The 24732-nt window shown below is 43.6% G+C and overlaps 1 protein-coding gene across 1 annotated transcript in view; it reads right to left on the bottom strand.

The window, feature by feature from the left end:
* The window catches only part of LOC117219259 (uncharacterized), a 251012-nt gene that overhangs the window by 154174 nt on the left and 72106 nt on the right, over positions 1-24732 (bottom strand). The gene's annotated exons all lie outside the window — the stretch shown is intronic.

Below are 24732 nucleotides of genomic sequence, written 5' to 3'. Positions count from 1 at the left end.
GGCAAATTCGCGGGAGACCGTTCAACGCTATCCCGATGCGACGCACGCGGAGAGTGCAGCTTGTTGATTCGAATGCGTTCGGCGGGAGATGCGTCTGATGGCTTTTGTTTGCACCCCGCAAACCAGCCGACCGCATACAAAGCTTCTCCTAATTCTAATTCATCGTGACGAATTTCATACGATTTGGACTTCGTGGCCTCGAACAAGTTTATTATCCTCTGCAGAAGATCTTTTAATAAGAAAACAGAAATTTATCTTCTAAATAAACTTTTCGAACCAAGAATGTTGGTTAGGACAATTTAACCAAAGAGGACACATTTTATCTAAACTTATTAGTCCATATTATGTACCGTAATCTGGTCGGTAATTTAGTCACTTCAATTAATAAAATAACAGTGATACGACGCTCGAGAACGCGGGCTATTTAGAATCGCAGCCACCAATAGCAATCTCGAAAAGAATCGATGCGCATTCGGGAGATGCGAGTTAGGACACTCGAGGAAAATTTATCGGGACAGAAGATTCTCTTTGGTCGCGACTCACGAATCCGTGGCTGGCAGTTTCGACGTCGACTTTTTGTTAAAAACGGCCGGCTTAATCCCGTGGGAGCTCGCGGACCGAGCCAATAGAAAGAGACGCGTGTTAAAAAGAAGCAAACTATCGCGCTTCGCAATCCCGGGACAAGGAGAGAGCAAGCAAGCAAGCAAGCAAGGAAGCAAGCAGCAGCAGCAGCGACGGAGCAACAGGTGACTCCGAAACGCGCATCTCTCCGCGACGAAAATTTCTTCGTCGGTAAACCGGCAAAGAGAGAGAGTCGGGGGATAAAAACAAGCGAGAGCACGGAAATTGTTCGAGCGTTTTAATAAGGCGAGCACGATGGTCGAGGATATCTAGTCCCTTCGGTTAAAAGCGTTAACGAGACCGGACAGCCGAGACTGGCAGCCGGCAGGTCCTCCCGGCCAATCGCCCGGGCATTAATTGCCATCGACTGGCGATACAAGCCCCAGCAGCTGCTGTCGCGCGCTCTAATCACATTTCGAAATTACGTAGGGCACGTAACTTCCGGCCAAAGACGAGCCACCGATAAACGGATCAGAAGCTGTTATCGGCTGGTCTCGCCGTGGCTAATCGATTTCCCTCTCGGCTACCGCCCCGTACTTTCCAAAGCGTGAACAACTCGTTTGTGGATTTTACCGATGTCGACCTGCTCTAGCTGTCGACAGCTGGCTGCTGGCTCTGGGCGATCGCGCCTATAGTTTCTGCTTGGCGTCGCTTTGTTCCGTTTGTAACTTAATTATCGACTTCGTCCTTTGTACGGCTCGATTATCGCTTATTCCAATGCGTTGTGAATTATGTTGCAGCAATTAGAATTTCTTTGTTGTTCGATACCTTACGCTACGTTTCGGGTAATAGCTTCCAGTTTACGAATCACGACTGCGACGGCCAGCAATCGATGTTACACGAGAAGGGACTTTGGAAACAACGAATAATTTCGCCATTTTATGCGATTTTTGCTTTTGAAAAAATTTCAAGACATAGCTAAAACTTATGTTTATATTCTCTTAGGAAGACCGAATGTTTTATTTGATAATTACTAGACAGCGAACTTTTATGCAAAAGAAAAACATCCGACCACCAAATTTTGTCATAAATGCATAAAATTCGCGGTCCAGTAATCGCCTATGAAACAAATTCCCGAACTTTACCAAATTGTTAATCTGTCAATGGTCGTAGCAACGATCCTAATAATACAGTATTGGAATGGAAGGTGGAAGTTTCGAAGCAAAACAAACAACCGATGGATTAACTCGTGACTGGGTCAGACCGGGAAGACCACAAAATGCTTTGGAGTGCTATTATTATTGCGGAGATTTTTTTCAACAGGCCGGATTACGGCGAAAGAAGTTCCCGGGCAAATTGCAAAACCACTCGTCGGCAGAGATTCTAAAGCGTAGGGAGAACGAGAAATAGAGCGAGAGAAAGAGAGAAAGAGAGAGAGAGAGAGAGAGAGAGAATCGTTGGGAGGGAATCGCTGAAACTTCGAAAGTCAAATTAACTGGCCGACTTAACGGGACGGTCGAGGAGTTCGCTAATTGGGGACGTATTACGCTTGGTAGACGCCTCGGGGTTTATGAACCTCGCCAAGTAACGCGTTCACCGTGCTACATCGCGCCGGTTGCCTCGAAATTGTTTTCCGTTCGCTTCGAATGTTGAACGTTTCTCGAAACACTGTTCCAGATCAACAGCCGATAGGCAAGTAAGTATTCGATAACCATGGTCCCCCCTGGCGACGTAACTTCGTATCGGCTGTTGCTGCGTCGGTTTTCACTGGGCCCAGCCATCGGGAAACCTTCTTCCTCCTTCACGCTGACCAATGCGAACACCTGATTTTTATACGGAGAGTAAATAGGTTCATAGTCGGAGCGGTTCAAAGTTCAATCGTTCAAGTATTTGGAATGTCCAAACATTTCAAGTTTCAAGGAGTTCGGACGTTTAGCAAACATTTAATGATAATAATAATAATTTATTCGATCGACCCTATGTTACAATTGTATGACAAAGAAGGAAAGTGATACGATAAAAAGATAAGACGATAGATGAGAAAATGAATGAACGAGATAATTAAATAAATTGAAAAAATGGAGAAAATAATAGAGAATGAGACAGTATGAGAATATTGAAATAATACAAAAATGAGGTTAGAATAAATAGAAAGGGTACGAGTAAGAAAGAAATTCTCGGATCTGCCGGTTTCAATTCGAACCTCCGAATATTTCTGAGGGAAATTATTGCAATTGGAAATAAACGAGAGCCGTTTACGTCTGATTTTCTTCAAGATAATGTAAAGAAAGGAATAGCGAGATTTATGAAAGAAAAATGAGGTGCTTTGTTTTTACTACTGTTCGAAGGAAGTTCTCCTGCATGCGCGAGAACTGTCGGTCAAAGTTTCCCTCGCTCGCAGGTGAGTATTTTTGAAAGCATTTACCGAAGCTGCCGTTTCTCACCAGTTATAAACGAACGCGACTATTTGCAGTTACCGAAGTTTGTCGACTTAACAAGCTATTCCCATGAATCCGCGAAGCGATTCGAAAGTTTCGGCCGGAGCTGTGCGCATTAGGTCGCGGCGAGTAACTTCTTTCCAGCGAGAGCTTTGTTTTGCAAAAACATTTATTTTGGGAAACAAGAACGGGCCGGCGCGGCATTCTTGGAACTCGTACTCCTGTTTCAATTTGCCTGCAGCTTCCAACTTCAACGAAGTACTAATTATTAAAAACAAACGCTGCGGAAATATGTCGGAGACGGGGAAACGATAAAGTCAATTATAGGAAGCGATTAAAAATTCGAAATTTTTAATAATCGTCGGAAAGGTGCGCCATCGGCATTCAAACTTTCTCAATTACCATAGAAAAGCTTTGCTATTCGGAGAAACGAACTTTAAATGCGTTGGATTTTTAAAATACTTAAATGTTTCAAATACCATTCGCGATGACAAATATTTATTTCCCAGTTTCATTAATTTCATTAATTATCATACGTATTAATTAACCCGAGTATGTTGGAATTCGGCGTTGAACGGGAACGAACGCGACAACAAATTTTATTTAAATCGGGATGGAAAATTGTGAACGGTCCACGGTATTTAAAAGATCATTTTGTCGGTAAAATAGCGCCAATCGTCTGCACAATGACTCTGACGCAGCGGACGAATGAAAAAATAGGCAATTCGCGAACACTTCGTCGCTGAACGGTCATTAATAACTGTTTCAGACGGGACGCGAAATATGGCGACCGCGTGCGTCAACACGTTTCGAAATGACTTTTTCCGAAGCGTTACAAAACCTTCATTCCCCGCGGGCCACCGGTAAATAACGTTTTTAACAGGATGCAATTCGACCGCAATGTTTTCCGTTGCCGATTAAACTGTGCGCCGCCACCGAATCAAATAATGATCACGTGTTTATTGGCCCGCTGAATCGTTAGCGAAACAATCGAGGAGAAAAAGGTTAATAATGGAACAAAAGAGCAGTGGCAACGCGTCTTTGTTCCACTGTCGATCGTTTGCGCAAAATGAGGAGGGGGGGGGGACAAAGTGTTCAGTTTACTGTTCGTAATTAAAGTGCAGCAGTAAGGTAAACAGAGAGAAAGAAAAGAAGAAGAATCCGGACAATCATTATCGTGGAAATTCATGAAAAACTTATACCTCTTGAAGAAAATACTTTTGAAATTATACGAACCTCTCTGTTCTTCGTTAATGGCTCCCGATGAATTAACAATCATATTTTACGCTTTGTAATTAGCGGATTTTATTAAAAAAAAAAACTTGCAAAGAGTTCACACAACACCGGTGTATTTTATTTTCGTCCTGGCGCAACCTTTGACGGTGGGAACCTTTTGATTCGACCCCAATTTGCAGGCAAAAAATTCATTGTACATTTATAATTGCTCGAACACTTTCACGCGTCATCGATGCATAAAAAGCCGCCGTTCAGCAACGACAATATGAATTTATCACGCGTCGAAATATCGTCGCGGAGCGTGGAAAATGATATTAAAAATTTGATTCGCGTGCTTCCCTCGATTACACAGAATTGAGACGAGATCAAATAGAATTCTGTGGGAAAACGGAGATAAAATATTCGAAATTATCTAGAAAGGAGAAACGGATCTCGTAGAATTTATAATCAATGACGTTATTTATTTTATTTATTTATTCGACAAGCTGTGCAAAGCCCTATCGTACAATGTAAATGGATAAGAAAAAAAAAACAATCGAACATCCAAAACGAGAATAACGAACGTCGGATTGAAGTATTTGGTCGCAACAAAATATAAACTTCAATTCGGCTATCGGTGATTTTGAGCCTTCGCTTTTAGTTGGCTATCGGTTCCCCGATCATTAGGCTATTCTCCGCTATACTGTGATACTTGCTTTCCTCGCCGCGTTGATCGTCGCATGCGTGAAGTGAGATAACAGGCGTAGTTGTGGTGGTGGAAGCCCGCACGAGGGCAGTAGAGACTACAGTGGCTCACAAAAGTGTTCGTACACCTTCTAAAATGTAATAACGTTTTTAAAATTCAACTAAACGACTTGAACTTTTTTTTAGATGATAGAGGGACCGGTCTACTAGACGATGACAAAAATGACTTCTATAAATTTTGCTATTACTTGGAACGTCAGAAAAAAATAAGAAACCCCCGTTTTTTAACTTTTTCATCCGAGCCTGTAACAGAAATTTAAGTTATTTCAAATTAAAAAATTTAAGTTATCGAGATCTGCGAGAGGCATTTTTTAAATTTCTCTTGTAAGTTCAGATAAAAAAGTTAAAAACAAGAGTTTTTCTTTTCTTTTCTTTGTCATTCCAAGTAGTAACAAAATGTAAAAAGAGCATTTTGGTCATCGTCCAGTAAACTAGTCTCGCTATTATCTAAAAAAAAAAGTTCAAGTCGCTTAGTCCAGTTTGAAGAAAGTTATTGCGTTTTAAAAGGTGTACGATCACTTTTGTGGGCCACTGTACGCGGCCCCAGTTTCCCGGGCCTGGTCTAGACTTATCGGTAGAATCAGAAAATAAATCAACGTCGCAGCTTGCTGCACTAATATAATCACAAATCCTTGTAACCGCGTCAAAGCATCTGAGATCGGTCATTATACACCGTTGTTAACCGTTATTACGCATCGAAACAAAGCGAGAGAAAATAAAGACAGTAGTCGCGTCGACTCTACGGTCGCCGAACAGAGGGAGAGGGTGAAACGAGGACAATGCGAGCAATCACGATGTGTAATAGGCTGGATCCCGTGTGTGCAAAGTGCCGTTGTTCTGTAACAGGCTTTGAATATAGCAGCGCTGTTGATAAAACAACGAGTCGACGCGACGCAACGGGGTCGCGTTGTTCCTCGTTATTTGCTGAAAATAATTAACGAAACGCGGCGGGAACCGTCCCGACGCTGGTTGAACCGTGAAAATAACGATCGTCGAAGATACGAGGCCGGTTGCGGGGGTGGTTAGAGACCGATAGATGGCGGAAGGGAGCTGGAGAGGGTTGGGGAGGGTTGGAGATGGCTAGAAGAAATTCGTGGGTTCCATATTCATGAGCGGAAGAGCGACGAGCCGCGAAAACTTTCGCCCTCGTTAAATGTAACGACCGGATATTAGAATAAGAAATAACAGTGTGGCGTTCGCGCAAAAAGCTGGATGCAGTTCGGCGGCCGCTCGTAGGTTCGCCGAGGTGGACCCGTGTAACCGCGGAAAAACACGGGAACGGAGCGCTCGTGGCCTTTGTACCAGTCGTCCGACCGGTGACGGACTAATCTACTGTCTGGGAACCTTTTTGCTACCCACCCCGAAGACGGAAGTTTCCCTCTAGCGAGGTTTCAGTTATGGAGAGGTTGGACGATGGCGATGTTTGTCGTGGCGACACGGCTGCGCAAGAAATTTTGGTGATGTTTTGAAACTTGCTTTGCAGGAATTACTGCTTTTAGATGAGTGGAAATATTCTAGGCACTGATGGCACAGTTTAGATCTCGAACTGCTCGAACTTCGAACGGATTGAATTATGAGTTGATCGACTCTTGGGTATTAGAACTTTCGATTCCTAGAATCTTACGTATAAACGCTTTTAAATTTTTTAACTGCTCGCATCTATCCTAATTTTAAGCGGTTCGAATTCTCAACCATTTAAATCTTAAATTATTTGAATTTTTAATTCGAAAGTATTTTCATTTCGACGCATTTAAATTTTGAACGAATTGAATTTTGAAGCATTTCAATTTTAAACCATTCGAATATGTTGAAACATTAAAATCTCGAGTCAATTGAATTTTGCACCATTCGAACTTTGAATCGTTTGAATTTTAAAGCGTTTGAATTTTGGCACAGAAAGGACACTGTACCATCGAGCTGTGAAAGAATATCAACCAATCATCGATCGTCGAATCATTAATACGACTGAGAATAGAAGAGAAACGATTGCTTTCGTCAAATCGTCGTCGTAATAGCTAACAGTTTGGTATTTTCGCGTCAAAGTCGCCGTTATTAAAAATTGAAATCCAGTATCCAACTGCGAATGTCCGAAAATTATTAAGCACGAGAGGTTAATGGGCTTCCGCATCGGACAAAGCGTTGGAACCGAGGCAAACCGACGAGAACGACGTCGGACAAATGTATGAGCGGATCGCTCGCGAGAGATATAAGGCGATAATAAGGAGCGAACATCGCAGAGAAAAATGTCCCAATGGCGGAACGACGTACAGCGAAACGATGGCGCGGATTTAAAGGTAAAAGGTTCCCGAGCAGACGTAACAGTGAAGTGGGTTAATGGAGCACGCGTCGAACTCCGCTCCTCGAATCCCCTCGTCCAACTTCCAATTTTTCCGGTGAAGAAGGACTCTCCATTCTACCAAAAAAAATCGATTCTTCTTCACTTCCTCCCAATCTTTACTGTCAGAACCCAACGCCAACTATACCGACTGTATCATCTTACAATCTTCAATAACTACCTGCGCAAAATTTAATTTTTATCATAAATTTGTATATGCATTTAATTTCTATTTCTATTTCTATTTCTATTTCTATATTTCTATTATACTTATTTGTAGTATATATTAAATATTGTATATCGATTGCGCAATCTCTTCTGAATTTTCAGTTAGAAAATTCGCCTCGATGATTCGACCAGCTGAAAATGACGACCGCTGACATAATTAAAGGAGCAGTTGAACGCTAGAGAAAAGAGAAGAGAAAAGAGAAAGAGAGAGAGAGAGAGAAAATAAGAAGAGAAAAGAGAGAGAAGCGTGCTTTCCCGAATGAATTTTTACGATCTGATTATTATTATACATTTCTATATAATTGAATTTTCATCGCTATACTTCATCACTGTACTTAATTTTTTACAGTTTCTCTGCTACGCCAACCACCTAGCCAATTTCATAAAATTAAAGTACTGCATTTCAACGAATTAAAATTGAAGAGTAAAGTTGTATGACATTAATTACATTTTCAACATTACGTTTCGCGGATCTAAATAAAATTTACGAAGATGTTACAAATTATTGTTTATTTATCAACGCTTTAAACCAGGTAGTTTATTTAGCGATTACAGAATAATCGATAGTCGATAATACTTGTTATTGATTTCTAAACTCTCACTGAACACGGTTTAAGGAAATTATGAATCATTATCGTAGAAATTAATTCACGAGCAAAAGACGACCGACGGCAGCAAAGTGTGAAACGAAAATGAGCGAAAATTGAGGGAGCATCTCCCGTGTAATTTTTCCAGAAGATCCCTGGGCAGGTTAGCTCCGTGTGTCCGATATGCAAGCACGGTGCCAGGCGCAGACTTTCGTGTAATACTTTCGGTTTACACAGTGCGTTCCAGGCAAGCTAATATCGGCGAGCGCGAAGCCTGGCTGACAGAAAGTTAATAACGCGGTTGAGACCCGGGAACGAGGGAGCAAACTTAACCGAGTTAGTGCCGCAGCATGCGATATTGTAACAATAACCGCGCGCTAATACAGACTTTTACCGAATATTTAGAGGTCGAATATTCTCGCAGGCCAACCATACACAGTGTCAGCTTTCAACGATTATCGATGCCACTCGCGGCAGATGCGCGCCGTTCCCACGCAAAATCGATGCGACCCGATCGACGGAATATCGCTGGATCGTTTCATCGATGGATTCACGTCGATTATAGAACGGACGATCGGACACGCCACTCTCGGTTTCGATTCTCTTTCGATTTTGCTGATTTTTCCACGGAACCGCGCCGCCGCCCGATGGAGAACTCGAGAACGGGACAGCATTATCGGCGATAAACGAAAGCGTCGGATCGCGCGATCCGTATTTAAATTTGATCGCGGGACAGCTGGGTAAATTTTTATGGCCGATTACGGGCGGAATGGACGCAGCCTTATTGGCCGTTCGCTCGTAAGTAGCCCGAGCACCGACCAAGTCGTTGGCGTGTATCCAGTGGCAACCGCACTCATCCTTTTCTTCCACCCTTTACCACGATTTTCCGTTTTAACCCTCATTTTTGATGGCAGCCCTCTATTTCAGCGCGATTTTTATATTCCCCTCGACTTTATTCTTTATTTTGATCGCTCTCATTTGCCGTCTACGGTGCGCGATTCACGAAGGATAATCCCGGTTTTGGTTTTAGTGGAGCAACGAAATGATATATTTCATTTCTAGTACCCCTTTGTCGTAAAGTAATAACTTTCTTATGGAAGAAAAAGGCTGAATTTGTTAATAAAAATGCTCTGGAAACGCTGACTCATTTGTCCGATCTAAATCGTAAATCTTTCTGCAAAATCCGATTTTTCGAAATGAGAATAATCGAGGCAAAAACGTACGTATTTTTTTAACATTGATCTGTTGCAACCAGCCTGCACATTTTTATGCATTTATGGTACTCTAACCAGACTAAGTATTAACCCTAGGACGCTTTAAGGTATTAGAAGATTTAAGGTTAAGGGTTCTAATTTTGTATCGAGCTAAGGAAAGATGCTATAATTATTATCTCTTCCGGTCGAGGTATATTTATACGATACAGTAATTTCTCCCTAATTCGCGCACAGATTGCGCATAGAAATAGACAATTTGGGAAGAGGAGATACGATTGTTCGAGCCTTGCATCTCGTTTTTATAGTTGTTGACAATCGATAACTTTTACTGCTCACTGCATAAAATTTAATAAATAAATAATGAATTCAGATACCTGCAAAAATAAAACATAAAACGTTAATAGAAGAACAGTTCTGTATCCTCCCTTAAAGCAAGCTGGGGTTGAAACTTTTCATCCATTCTTATCGGAAGGAGTCTTATTCGAATTTTTCTGTAAAATAATCAACGAAAATTGTAATTCGTTGATCCGATGATCACAAACGGATATGATCGCCGCGACTACCGAGAAGCGAGCCTCGCACAGGTCACAATAATAGGATCGAACAACGCGTCCTTCCGGCAATGCTCACCCTAACGAGGTGCCAAACCGGCATTTACCACATCGGAAAACAGCTAGAGCACTGGCTGTGACTGGCCGAGACCGAAAACAGCAAGTCTCGGCGTTAATGAGCATTGAATGCGACGTGATGAAACAATGATCGTCTCCGGGCGGTCGAGGATAAGCAAACTCGCAGTTTGATTTTCATTAGCGACCCAATCGGTGGCAGTCCTCATCTATCTTTGCCGATCGGTGTAACCTAAGCGTGAACGAACATGCGGCTTGCTCTCGGACAATTGCGCTCTCTCTCTCTCTCTCTCGCATCGCGTCGGAGAGTTCATTTGATCAGCATCGAGCAGCATGCGAAGCGTGATTATCTCGTGACCGAAATGTGAATCGACCGATGAATCAAGCGCGTACGATGCAACTCGACTCGACGCGATGAATCAAGCTGCCATTGTACTCGATTCTTTCATCCATCAGCTTTATTGCCATTCGGACCGTGTGGTCCTTCGAAATCTAATTCTGGCTTTGAAATCTTTGTTCCCTTATTGCCCGATTTGGCTGTGGTTATTTGCAGAAATTAGGGTCGGTCGAATCGAGTTTCTATGTTTCACGACTTCTGTTTCGTAATTGTCTTCTTCACAGGCTAATAGAATTAAGCAATTTACATAATAGGATAAATTAGAAATACTCGAAATACTCGAAATTCTAGATAGTTCTTTCTAATCTTTAGTATTTCCATTTTATATGCTATTTTATACGTACAGCATTTTTTATACATTTGAAGTTAAATTTTGTGACGGTATATAGCCTATCGCGAAAAAGACATTTAATTTTTATACGATAATGGATCGGACGATGAACGCGGAGCTGAGATTGTATCTGGAAGTTCGTATCGCCGTACGTTCCATTCGCTTTTGTTGACTTTCCAAAGTCTCGATAGTGTCCAGTTAGCATGCACAATTCGAAACAAACTCCGTGGAATACCGTGCGGCCCCGTGAATCCCAATGAACCAGCTTCGGTAAATCCGCGACGCCCACGCCCCGTTATCTCGAGTTATCGCGCCGAAAATCTCACGCGTGCATTCGACTGGGTCCAAGCTCTACTACAGAAAATCCTATGATCCGAGCAACTGTGCCAACACTTAACCTAATGATAGCGGTTCATTAAAATTAACGGATCCTTAATATGCGGCGACCATGATACTGTATGTTTAGATGTTGGAGCGAATTTGAGGTTGCCGACTCGGTAAAATCGCTCTTAGAGATTATAGTACAATTATTATAAAATAATAAATAAAGCGAACAAGTACAATTAAACTAAATAATAAAGCACTAAAAATAGTTAAAAGTCGCAATCCGAACGACCCATTTATCTCAGTCAAATTCACTTTAATAAGTCAGCGGGAACACGAAAGCAAAAGGTCGACAACCGCTAACAGACTCGCTCGGGCCAATAAACGTCGTGGCTAAACAAGCTTGCAACAGCCATAAATCCGCGAGAAAGCCTGTCCATTTCCGTCGATCGTAGCATCTCGGGATTCTCGCGATTCTAGGATCCGCAACGAGGAGACGCGGCGAGCGAGAGATAAAGAAAGACAAAGAAGAGAGAGGGAGAGAGAGGGGACAGATAGAGAGACGGTGGCCCGAGCGAGGCAAAAGTTCACCGATGTGTTCGATAAATGTTCACATAATGGAGATTCTGTCGCAATGGCTGGGGGTCTGTTCGCGTATCGTATACCCGGGACCGTTCCACGGCGCGCGTAAAAGCTCTCGATATCCCCGGGAGAATAAAAAAATCCCGGAAGAGAACAGAAGCGGCGGAGTACGCGATAACAGTGGCAGAAAGAGAGGCGAGGGTCGTTTGTGTCGGCTTGCCTCGCGACCCATCGCGGCCCCTCGCGACCCCGCGGGGATGGTACCGCAGCCCCGTCGTCGCTGATAAAAGCAACGTCTCGTCCCCTGCCTCGCGCGTGCTCGTTCGAGAGCCAATAATATCCGTACGAGAAAAACGACGCCACTTTGTAGCCGATTCGTCGCGCCCCGGTCGCGCAAACATTTGCAAAGAAACCGCGGGGGAGCTCGCTCTTTGTCCCTCCTCTCTTTATTCTGTTCTCTCTCCCTCTCTCTCTCTCTCTCTCTCTCTCTCTCTCTCTACCTGCTCTCTTTGCCGACGACCCCGGAGAAAAAGTCGATACGCGACCGCGTGCGATGTGCGATCCGACAAGCGTTAGGTCACCGACACCTGTGCACTGACCATTCTTTCGGCGCGACGACCTTTCATCCGGCGGATAACGAAACAAAGGGATCAACGCGTTCGTTTCTTTCTTGACATTTGGCGCAGCAATGCCATCTGTCTTTCGATTGTCTTTCAAAGCCAACGCGACCGGCTGACAAAATATGTTGCTCGTCCGCGGACGCAGATATTTATGCGAGGTAAACATTTGCCGTGCCCTAACCCTTCGAAGACGAATGGCTCTGGATGGTCGCGGGAGACGAATGCAGAGGCATTTCAACCGTTGTCACGTTAAGCGCCAAGCCTGTTTGGTCTTCCTTTCCGTTCAGCTCGCGTTTTTTTGTGAAACATGCGAATACCGTGTTTTAATAATACGGTAAAGTCTCCCTAATTGACGCTCGGATTGTGCACAAAAATGGACAATTTGGGAAGAGAAGATTCGATTATTCGAGCCTTCGGCTCGTTTCTATAATTGTTGACGATCGGTAACTGAGCCGCGAGGCTCGAATAATCGTATCTCCTCTTCCGAAATTGTCCATTTTTGTGTCGATCAAGGACTTTACTGCATTCGCTAAAATTTTGTTTGGTAACGAGTAATAAATATTACCTAAACAAAAGTACGTTCGTTTATACGCAAGGGTATAACTAGTTAAATTTTATTATCATTTCAATTTTGCGTCAATGAAGTAAATAAAAAATAAGCTGCAAATTCTTCTGCTTCGGATTCTATCATGAGAATTGATTGAAGAAATTACATTATTGGAGCGGCTGCTACAATAGAAACTGTCGATCTAAATAAATTGGATCCTGTTAGTTTTGTGAGGCGATGCAAACAGTCAATTTTATTGCTCGGTATGTTCCGTGCTAACAAAACAAAAACGGAGAAGTTCGATTTACGATGCCAATGACTCTGTCGAATCGAACAAACTCGAACAAACAATCGACTCGGTCAAGATACAGGGTATCCTAGCTTTCTCTCGCGTAACTTTACCAGCATATTTTACAAGGTTAAAAAAATATTGTACGCATATTGAATTTTAAATGCTCTATTAAAAAGTTATAATAAAAATACAAAATAATAACCGACTGTTTCTTTTTCGTATGTTTCGATATACTCAAATGTTTACTTGCCGAGGCTCACTTGTTGTCAGTTGTGCATTCGTAAAAACGGATGAAATTTTGAAATGGAGTTGCATCGAAAAGTATTCGCCAAAAAAGCAGTCCGTTATCATTTTGCATTTTTGGCGTGACTTTTCAACAAGGCGCATAAAAATCTATGTATGAATATAATCTTCTTTCCTTATTTTTTTACTAGCAAAAATATTTAATAAATGTAAGGGCATGTACGTATTATGTGTATTCGACTCACTGAAATTGTTAAAGGAAGGAAAAGATTTCTGTTTCACTCGTGTTTCTTGCAATCGCTGAAGATGATAATTCATATTTCGCGCAAGGATCCGCAGTCTGCTAATAACCATAGCAGTTGCTGCGTCGATAAACCGGGAGGAAAAAAAATTGCGTCACCGAATGCGAAGCGGTTTTGGTGATGCGGCAGCGAACGCGTTAATAAAACGAAGGAATTATCCGGCGTTCACATTGTTACGGGAGTTTCATTAGATCGTTCGCGGCTAAGGCGGTCTTTCTTCGTTAACGCGGAAATCTGGTCGCATACTTTCAATAGCGCGCCGTGCTATGCTGTGCGGTGTGCTCGCGAAACTTTGCTTTTATCTTCCAAATCTCGATAAGCGCGAGGAACTGCGGAAACTTTCGTTTCGCGCGTTCTATCTTCATCGGGCTCTCTCTTATTCTCAATTTCATATTTTCCCTCTATTGGAACACCCCTCCCCCATCTCTCTCTTTATAGACATATACAGTGAACTACAGAGAGAGCGAGAGAGAGAGAGAGAGAGAGAGAGAATGTATATATATATATATTTCCCTTTCCGAGAGGATCGAGCGGCGAAAGAAGCTCGCGTTGTGTTTTTACTCTCTGTGACAGATGCGCGATGTAATCCGGCGAAGTGTGTGTATATCGAGCGTGGATCCGCTGTTTTAATCGTGAAATACGGTGAGGAATATCTGACGTTGCAGACGAGTATTTGCCTTCGAGACTGTAATCCGGCGGGCCATCGTACCGGCCCATCGCCAGTTTGTAATAAGGTTTATTATGCGGCGCACGCGCGCACCTCGGCAAGATTAGGGTCTTTTGTCTTCACCTTTGATCCTCGACGAAAGGACAACGCTGGAAACAAGGCTCGACGCGGTGAATGCCGAACCAGACCTGCCGATGGTCTGCGGCGTGTTGCGTTCATTGCGTATGGACGGTGCATCGCGTAATTAGACGAATGGAAATAACGTACTCGCTTCAAAGGGACTTCTTCGTTTCTATAGAAGAGCTACGATGACGGGGGAAGGCAATTAATGCATGGTTCGAACGAACACCGCATTCGTTAACCCCTTTAGTGCTGAGCAAACTGAAGCTGTTACAAAGCAATATCACCGTCGTCGTTAACGATATTCGAAAATGCTAGAGAAACAGATTGTATGTTTCAAAGGGACACGTGTTGCGATAGAAATAATTTTTTCCTCAACACGTTCCGTGCCGAGCTGTTTTAACTCGACTCTTTACGCTGACCATTTGATATTTTACTAAAATTTGATATATTGTACGCAATTATTAATTATCGTTTATATATATATATATATATATATATATATATATATATATATATATATATATCTTGTGGTGGAAATTATTTATTCAATTCTAAATGTGCAACAAACTACTTTTTTAGCGCATTAAATAAACATATCAACAATAACATATCAATATAAACAATCAATATAAAATATTGAATCGAGTGCTTTTTCAACACCTTTATAAAACGAAATTTTTTTAAAAAACGAAACAATTCTCCGAGCGACCGAATAATTTTCAAGATTCTAAATTGCTCGATGTTCTGTTATGCGAGTTAATACTTCGCTCGAGAAGGTGAGAAAGAGTCGCTTATCTATTCAATTTTCTTCAGCATCGATCATTCTACTTGTGCGACTGTAGAGACCATTCTCCTTTCTATTGTCTGACATATCTTGTCTTTATTCTACTTGCTCGGCGATAGTTCATTCTTATACTTCTACGACCACGTAGGACATTTCTGCTCCAATTGTCTGGCTATATAAATCACAAGATAACAATGGCCTTTACGCGTTCATACGATACGCAATTTTCTAAAATACGAGACAAAAGGTGTATTAACATTTTCATTTTATTTTTCAAGGAATCGACGAAAGAACTCGTACTTGGTTCTCTAATGTATAATAGTTACGCTCCAATCGTCTGATCACGTACTGCCACTAATCTACTTGCCTGGTGGTAGCTCGTACGTAGTCTACCTTTTTGAACATTCTTCATCCTTATTCTACTTGTTTGAACATTCGTCATTCTTATTCTACTTGTCCGACCACGTAAGTCGCCCCTAGGCCACTTATCTGACCACATAAATCATCATTACAGTTCCCCAACCGTCTTATTCCATTAAATTACTCGTAGCCTTATCATTAGACTGGGAACTTTATGCATTCGCGTGAAACACAAACCACTGAAACTGTTGGAATATCATTGTATTATTATCGGCACGTTGTGAAATTATTAAAAGAAACGATAACGTTCTACTGAATTCCTATACCTTGCAAATTGATGCACAGGTCTTCATTTTTCCATAAAGATCTGTAGTTTACAGGCTACTGAAATGATTATTTAAAGTCTCATCAGTTATAAGTATCATTGTTATATTTATCGTAAGTAGACAATTTTTATTTCGCATAAAAATGTAAGATAATTTTTAAAAGTAGACAATTTTTATGCGAAATAAAAACTTCTCTTATATTACACCGAGTCGCCTATGTCCATCATAAAATTGTTTAACACAGACTAGCCATTCTATAACGTAAAAGTTATATATCGTTAAGTCACTGTATATGTGCACTTGTTTTGGTATTATATTTTCCTGGGAAAATCATGCATTAATATACTTTGTGCATATCATTTACGTTACCAAAGATAAACAGCAAACCATCGTCGAATTGAAACTTACCTAAAACAGAAAGAACAAGAAAATTATTGCATTTGTTACAATAAAAATTATTTATATTAAATGGATATACAGTGAAGAGCAAAAACTGAGTCAACATCTTTTAAAACGGATATATGGATTCTTCAAGCGTTCTACCGCTGATGCTATTCGCCGTTCGTCTCCATCGTTGCTCGCATAATCAAATTAAATTTCATATATTTTATGCATCCTTATGCGACTGCTACATCAGTCATCCCGTTGACCATTAAAGCAATTATCATTATTCTCGTTATTATTATTATTATTATTATTGCTATCATTAAGGCAGAAATCCAGCCAGAAAAAATGATAAGTCGCCAAAGCGAAAAGTTCATCGACGCTCGCGAACAGTCGAGGCGGCATTCAGCTCGCGAATACGACGCCGAGTGTCGTACCGCGTCGCCTATTAATTACTCCGTCACCGCTAACGGCGAGGAAACAGCGGACTCGATAAATAATCGACGAACGCGTCGATTAAGACAGCGCCGGTTGCTCGAGCGCGCAAGTTTCCCGGATTAAACGCGATCCGTATTTTTAAGCCGGCCCCGATACCCGTGTTTTCGCGCAGCAATTTCTCCGAAGCGATAAATACCAATCGAGCCCCGAACGATCCACGCCCGCGGAACTTCCAGGATTTATTCGCGCGATCGAATATCGACCGTAACACCGTGAACTAGCGAGGTTTCGAGTTCGCTTTGAAAAATTCATTTCGAAAATATACCCTGCCCTATATCATCGGCCGATCTCGCCCGAACGAAATTTCCAAACTGTTTCCCACTGCATCACACACCCATTTCTTGTTCGTGCCGCGGCGCAATTTTGCGGAGTTGCTTAAAAAATTGCTGCACTTCTTGTATTGGAAACCGGACCACGAACAGGAGCGAAAGCGAGCTCGTGCTGCGGCCGAGTCAGTTTCGTTCCAATCGAACGATGTTCTTATTTGTTATTTACAGAGTGCTAAGTTTGCACGCGCACGTGAAAGGTGACTCGGTAAAATTGCAGTCGCAACAAACACCGACGGTGACTTCGAGAATATTGTAAGTAAACAAATCGGTACGGTTTTTTCTTCACGATACGAAAGGAAATAGCTGCCGATTCGAGCCCGAAAGAATTTCTGAATGTTTCTAATTCGACTGAGAGAAGAACGTAAGACCAATAGAGACGCGGCAGACGACTCAGACCCAGAAGCAGCAAGTCCTCAAATTGTTACAGTTTGCAATCAAATAAATGAACTGGTTGTCGCTACTGACAAGTAACTGTAGAAGCAGAGAAAATGTGCGATGCGCGTGTACGAAGAATGGAAGGATAAGTGTAGGTTAAGCATTTGAAAATGTGAATCGAATCCATTGGTTGGCCTTGAGACTGGAATTAACAATAAATAATATAATAGTAAAAAAAATACTCCAATGTTCACCGTTACGATTCGACTCTGCGAAATCATAAAGCGATGCTTGGAAAAATCAGAAGCTATCGGCGGCCCAGTTTCGGCGATATTAATCGAGTTCGAGCAACGAAAAACCGCGATCGGGCGACATCCAACAGAAAATAGATAGCCGCGCTCGATTTCTTCGAAATTATCGGACGGTTCGACGCGCGTGAATCAACGGGCGCGTTTTCTCCGGGGTCGCCGACCGAGGGAAATTCGTCGGTTTTTCCGCGAGCCGCGTAAATCACCGAATCGGGGCCACGGGTCCTTTTCTCGCGTGCCACCTGCCGTCCGTGTAAAAGTAATCGGCAGTAGAGTCTGCAGCCGTATCGCCCGGTTTTACGATTTCCGAATACCGTATTCGGCAGAGTCGCCGGCGAACCAGCTGTGCCGGAAAAATTGCGGAAAACCCGCGGAAACCGAGTGTTTTGTTTGAAAAAAATTATTCGCTTTCACGCCGGCCTCCACGGTTTTTTATGGTTTCTTGGCGACTGTGCAAATCTTCGCGCGCCGCTTTCCTTCGACGGTTTAATAACGGTCGCCCGTTTAAATACTCGATTTTCTTTACATATTTCTGAATCTTAATCGTTTATAAAACTGCAAAATTTTAAACAGATTCGCTTCTTTTTCGGTACAAAATAGGGTGCAGTTGAAACGGTTGCAGAGGCTAAAAAAGAAACGATTTGAGATTGCTTTTATGCATTTTGTTGGCATTTTATTAAGAACGCATAATAAGTGCAAAAGCGGAAATTATGAAAAACGATGCGAACGTCACAATTTCTTGGATAATTGTATTTATTTAGTTATACATGTAACTCTAGTTATTGTACTACTCTTACTTGTGTATCGTGCATTTTTATGTTATTTTTTTTTCTAACTGGGTGTTCTATACAGGGTGTTCAAAAATTATGGTACTTCCGGAAACTAAGGGATTCCTGAGGTCATTCGAAGTAACTTTTTCCTCGGTGAAAATGCTATCCGCAATCTGGTTAGCACCATACGAGAAGAGGGTCTCGACAACTTTCTACAATTTTTCGTTCAGCATAAAAATCTCTTCCGAAGTAAAGAAAAATGTTGGGACGGGTTACAGTGCAGAGGTTTTGCCGCGTCCGGCCGAAAGATTGAAAAATTATAGCAGCCGCGGCGAGCAGAAAACGGAACGTCCGTCGGAAAAACGAAATTACAAGTTCGCCGGCAACGTCGAGCCATTTAATTATTCCCCGGGGACCGAGGGAACGGTGGCACCGGATCGTTGCTTCGTAAAACTCGAGGAGGAGAACTCGTGCGAGCGGAGAGAGGCTGCTCCGCGTTCCCGAGGATCGCGATCGGCCAGCTGGAAGTCCTGGTGGCGGAAGGAAACGGAAGAAAAGCGACCGCGGGCCGGACACTCGCCATTCGTCTTCGTTCCCGTGAACGGAATCGGCCTGGAAAAGTGTCGGCCGGGTCGCGTAACCTGTTGTACCCCGGCCGCCTGTTCCGCGACAGCCCGCGATTTACGGTCTACGCTTAATTAATGCCAATTAAACGGGCCGCGCGCGATCGACGCGCTCGCGCCCATAAATAACTCCGGCTAGAGCATGACGGCAGTTTATTAGGGACGACGTAGCCCGCGTAAATCCACCCGGCCTCCGAATCGATGCACGCCGCGCTGTAATATCGCGGGCCTGTTCGCTGCTACCTTTTTAATACGCGCTTTAGGGCGAGCGCATAGAAATTGACGGTTAATGCGCTTGCGAAATCCGATGCGTCGATGTACAGGGATATCGGGGTAATTATGGTGAAGCGAATCTGCAAATTGTTATCAAGTTAGGATGCGAGAGCGAAGGCTCGACTCTTTAACCGTCGCGAGGCGGTGAATAATCGTAAATTAAAAAATTAGCGACCCGTCATTTCGACGGGTTCCATAAATACATTTTCTGGAGCAGTTCATCGTCCGGAATCGTACGCAGCATTGTCGTCAATTCTTTAAATGCAATCTACCAACGAAACTGATAAATTCACAGATAACCGTTCATTGGCAACGGTTGACAAAGTACGATTTCTGCACGGAAAATAACAAAAGCCGAAAGGTCGACCAGTTTGCTCGCGCGTGTTCGAGACCGGCGTCGGTTTTTTCCTCGGAGTCGGCGCAAATAGCTCAGGAATTGGACAGCAGCTGCTAAAAATCGGAATTTGGATGGAAGCTTAATAAGTTCCCGGTGCTTTCAACAAAGAGGTCACGTCCGTGTCGTAAACCCGGAGCTGTTCGCCTGCGACTGAAGAAACGGTCGCGATAAAAACGAAGAGCAATAGCATTTCCATTTTTCTATGCTTGTATCCCTTCGCACGCTTGCCTAATGGAAGAGTGAGAAAAGAGAGAGCGAGAATAGGAAAGAGAGAGAGTTGGAGAGAGAGACTGAGAGAGAGTGGGAGGGAAAGAGTGTGCGAGAGAGAGTGGGAGAGGGAGAGAGAGAGAGTGAGAGTGGAAGAGTGTAGGAGGGAAGGAGAGGGAAGCGGAGACAGACAGAGAAAGAGAGAGAGATGCAGAGAGACGGAAAAACAGAGAGAGAGAAGGAGCGGCAAAGAAACGAAACTGTAACTCTTGCCAGGGATTATGAAACATTTCGTTTGGACGGGACGTTATTACGCGGGTAGAAGCGGTAATGCATGCGAAAGGAGGCGGAATCTCGAAGACAGATTCGGATTGAAACGGCAATGTAAGATTCAGATATTCGGCTCGGCAATCTCGTGGAACGTGTCAAACCGTATTCCACCTACCCTCTGGATCTCGAGCGGGATCTGTCTGTATCCCGGACACGGAAACTGTTCTTCTCGGAGTTTCGTGACGACGCGACGCGACGCGAACCTCGATATTCCCGCTCAACTATTCAGATTTCGTGAGCCCGACCGGCTCATCGTCGTTGTTTTCAGCGACGACAGTTTTCATTTTCCGGAGACTATAAAAATATGCTGGAACTCCACGTCGGAATTTAGTCGAGCGCGCGCTATTTCTACTTACATTATGTCTTCCGCTTTTTATTTTTAAATTGTTGCAATTACGAAGATCCTCTCTCTTAAGGAACGATCGAATAAATTCCTTTGTTCGAGCTTACATTGTAATAAAAATGACAAAGCGCAACCGCACTTTGTTTTTTCAAATAGTGCAGTATATTTTTTGCGGGTTGATCGATTCTCCAGAACATTCTCGGTAAAAAGGTATTAGGATGCAATAACAAAATAATAATTATTTCCCAAAATATTTCATACATCGTTTCTTCTGTTCTCTCGACGCGACGATATCGACTTATTTATCATCATCGTGCTTATGAAACAGAGCTACAGCTAGTAGCCAGTTACTCGACTCACCCTGTACAGTGCGAACAAATTGCTATGCTTCGTAGTTATCCTCGTATCCTTCGTATCTCCTCGAAACGATGAAAAATCTGTCACCTTAATATTCGAACAATCGTGGTGCTAGCAGCAGCATCGAACTCGGTACTATAAAATTGCAGGAGAATCTGCCACGCAATCTTCGAATCGCAAGACCGGGCATATCGAGCGGATTCGCAGAAGTTTGACGAGATTATTCCCGAAGAACGTATGAACGTGGGAACATCGGTTCTGCGCTACGGAACCGGTGATCATGGAGAAGTTGGAGGGTCAAAAGACTGGGACGCGTCGAAATTACGACGGTGGATGGAATCTGTGGGATTTATGTTACGGCCGTCGAAGCCGACCCGGCCCATTTGGTACTGGATGGGCTGATAAATCGGCGAAACTTTCGGAGCCGATTTCTGATTTAATTTCTGCGATCGCCCCGGGGAACCTGACAATTACAATATGGCTTCCGGTTGAGGGATCCCGCTCGATCTGCGGACTCGGCTCCTTAAGGAAGCTGTTTCCAGCCGGATGGACGGACGTTCACGGAAGCCGGGTTCGCGGGCCCGGGAACACGCGGAAAGAACAAACGAGGCCACGGCTCCGGAGAAGTTTCCTCCTCGCGATGGTCGCCGCGTAATTTAATCGGCGCGGCGCGGAATTGCCACGCCCGAGAAACTTGCCGTGACAAACTGTGCAACTCCTGACGCCGCCATCCACGCCGTCCTTAATGACTCTCGGCCACGACTAAGTGGTCCGCGATAAATTATGGGACCCACCGCCGCCGCCTGGATCTCTGTCCGCCGCCAACCGAGAGCATCGCGTTCTTTGCATCGGCCCGGGACACCATTGTTCATCCCTGTCCTACAACGACACCTGGCCCGACCAAACTTTGGCAACTCGGAGCAAATGCCGCGTTTTTCTCCCCTCGAAGCAATCTGCTGCGGCTAACAATCTTCCACCCGGCCGAAAAAAGGTCCGGTGGATTTGCGGGATTGCGAGCGGTTATAGATGAGACAAGCTGTTGCGATCGAGGGGCCAGTTTCTCGACTTGTAAACGATTCGATTAGTCCTCGCGGATTTCTTGCCGAAGAGTGTCTGGTCAAGGATATTTCTTCTTGCCGACGAAGTTCGCTGTCAGAATGTTATCTTGTTTATTACCGAAATATCTTTAGACGCATGCATGGAACGTACGTTGCAAGACTATTTTAGAGATGGGGATTTTTCTAACTGCTTCATAAACAGTCCTTTTTATGCAAATTTTTGAAGCACTCCCTTTTTAGGATATCCCCCCGCGAAATTACCAAAAAGATAGATCACCTTTCAGAATGTATTCCAGGAAATGATGTGGAGCTTCGAAACTTTTCCTATTATATTCCAGCATGATTCGATGGTATACCCAAATTTTTGTAGCGCGTAAAAAAATTTCGTTCATCCTGGAATAAATTCCTTCGCGCGACCTACTTTTGGCATCGTTTTGACGAGGACACCCTGAAGGGTATCTTCGCGCCGAGAATTTGCCCGATCATTAAAGTCAGCGAAGCTGCTGCTAACCGATCGACTTGCTTTCTTCCTAGAAGCAGGATAAACGAACTTCGACTATTCTTTTTATTTTGGATAAATTATTAATGCAATACGATTCATGCAATTCTTGTAGTGACCCGGAACAAGGTTGAGGAAACTACAGCACATAATCGAATACGATTAAACGGTAGAACCTCGATTAATCCAACTGGATTCTCTTCGATCTTCGTCATTTAAATTTTTGATTGTTCGAATGTAATAACGATGAAATTATTATATAACCTCGATTAAAACTCGATCTATCACTTAACACTATTGTATTAATAATCGATCTATAATAAAAAGAAATTGACTATCAATTTTGAATTCGGATAATCGGAGGTCTACCGTATCGTCAGAATGTGTGTAGAAGAAAACGGCTATAAGAACGTTCTCGAGAAAAGATCGAAACAGCGAGCGCGTCTTCGGGGCATCGTGTACCATCGTGGCCGGAAGTTGTCAGAAGGGAATCAGTTGGCTGAGCCTCCAGCAAGTGGTAGACTCCTCTTAGTCCAGCGAAACTATCTTCCGTTGAGGAAATTCGAATTTAATCGCGGCCTTTCTGGCTCTAATTCTGAACCCTTCGGTTAATCGTTGTTAATCGAATATTCAGAGGTTATTGCTCGCTTGCGAAGTTTCCGAGGATGCTCGAGGAACAATGGCCAGCGCAGTCATAGCAAAGAGAGAATGAGAGAATGAGAGAGAGAGAGGGGGGAGCGAGATCCGGGAGCCAGGTATCTCCTTTCGAAAATCCAGGGGAGTCTGCGATTTCGGTTCCAGCCGGAAAATATTCGGGAAACCGATTCACCCGGAGGAAAGGATGCTCCGTCGTCGATGGGAGGAAAACCGATGCGTTCGACCGGCGAGTTTGTAACAGGATTTCGCTCCCGGGAATTTGATTAAATTAAATTCAAGAGAGCGTCGATGAGCCCCGGAAAATCTCTCTTTATCCGATCCACCGGAACAGCCGGTAAATTATTCGCGAGATCGGCCGGCGACCGGCTTAACCGCGAATTTATTGAAAATCGACGCCGGTCGGGCGGTACCAGCAACTTTTTGCCGATGCGCATAGTTTCCATTCGGTCGTTCGCCGATACAACAACGTGACCGAGCAATTTCGAAAGCGTTCAGCCGTCGCGAAGTAATTAGAAATGGACGCGAACTGCGGATCTTTATGTGAAATATAAATTGCAAGAAACAACGATCAAATGAAGTGAATGGTATACAAGTTACCATGATCGTTACAGACCTAGTTAAAAGAAGAGGTTAATAAAACGCAGTTGGTAAATTCTAAACACAATTTGTTAACCGTTGTCCGGTAAACTAATCTCTCTAACATCCCGAAAAGAATTTAGATCGCGCGGCTCGATTATAAAAAATTTGTTGCCCCGTTTCAAAAGGTGCGCGAATACTTTTTACACCGACTGTACGTATGTACAACGGCATCTACAGCGAAGAAACTAAACTAACTATAAACAATTTGAATTTGAATTTCAACAATCGCGAAAATCGTTTGGACGGAGCGTGGATCGGCGGAGAAACGAGAAAACGGGACAAGGGAAGCTAGAATTAGCGATTTGTATCGCTCGGTTGTGAATCAGAGCGTCGGTAAGGGATCGCGGGCTGCGAGGAACTTTCCCGGGCCGTATATCGGGCTCGGAGGGTCTGTCGTAATTCCCGAACAAACGTCCGAAACATTTTATGCATCCGTTATCGGGCGGCGAACAAATGTCGGGCCCTGGCGCGCGGCTCGTTCGCGAAAAACAGTTTCGTCACCGCTTGTAAACGCGCGGAAATAACGCGATCGTGTTTTACGGGTATCGTTCGCCGGAATGTTTTTACGGTTAACGAAATGGCTGCACGGTTTGTGTACTTTTTCCCCGGTCGCCCGCCCCCCCGTTGCGTTTTTTTTTTTTTTTTTCGTTGTTGTAACTCGCCGCCGCGACGGGATAAGCCGAGCCTAGTTCGCCATTGAATTAACGCCGCGGCGGCCCGGAGTTATTTCCAATTTGCACGGAATCGCGATCGATCTCTGCCCGAGGACGAGTCGATCGCGATCGGGACGGATCCGCGTCCGCAGAAAAATTGCGACG

Source organism: Megalopta genalis, chromosome 2, assembly GCF_051020955.1.
Source record: "Megalopta genalis isolate 19385.01 chromosome 2, iyMegGena1_principal, whole genome shotgun sequence".
In the NCBI taxonomy this organism is placed as follows: domain Eukaryota; kingdom Metazoa; phylum Arthropoda; class Insecta; order Hymenoptera; family Halictidae; genus Megalopta; species Megalopta genalis.
The sequence above is the reverse complement of the archived record's forward strand: the minus strand, read 5'-3'. Positions and strand labels throughout refer to the sequence as shown.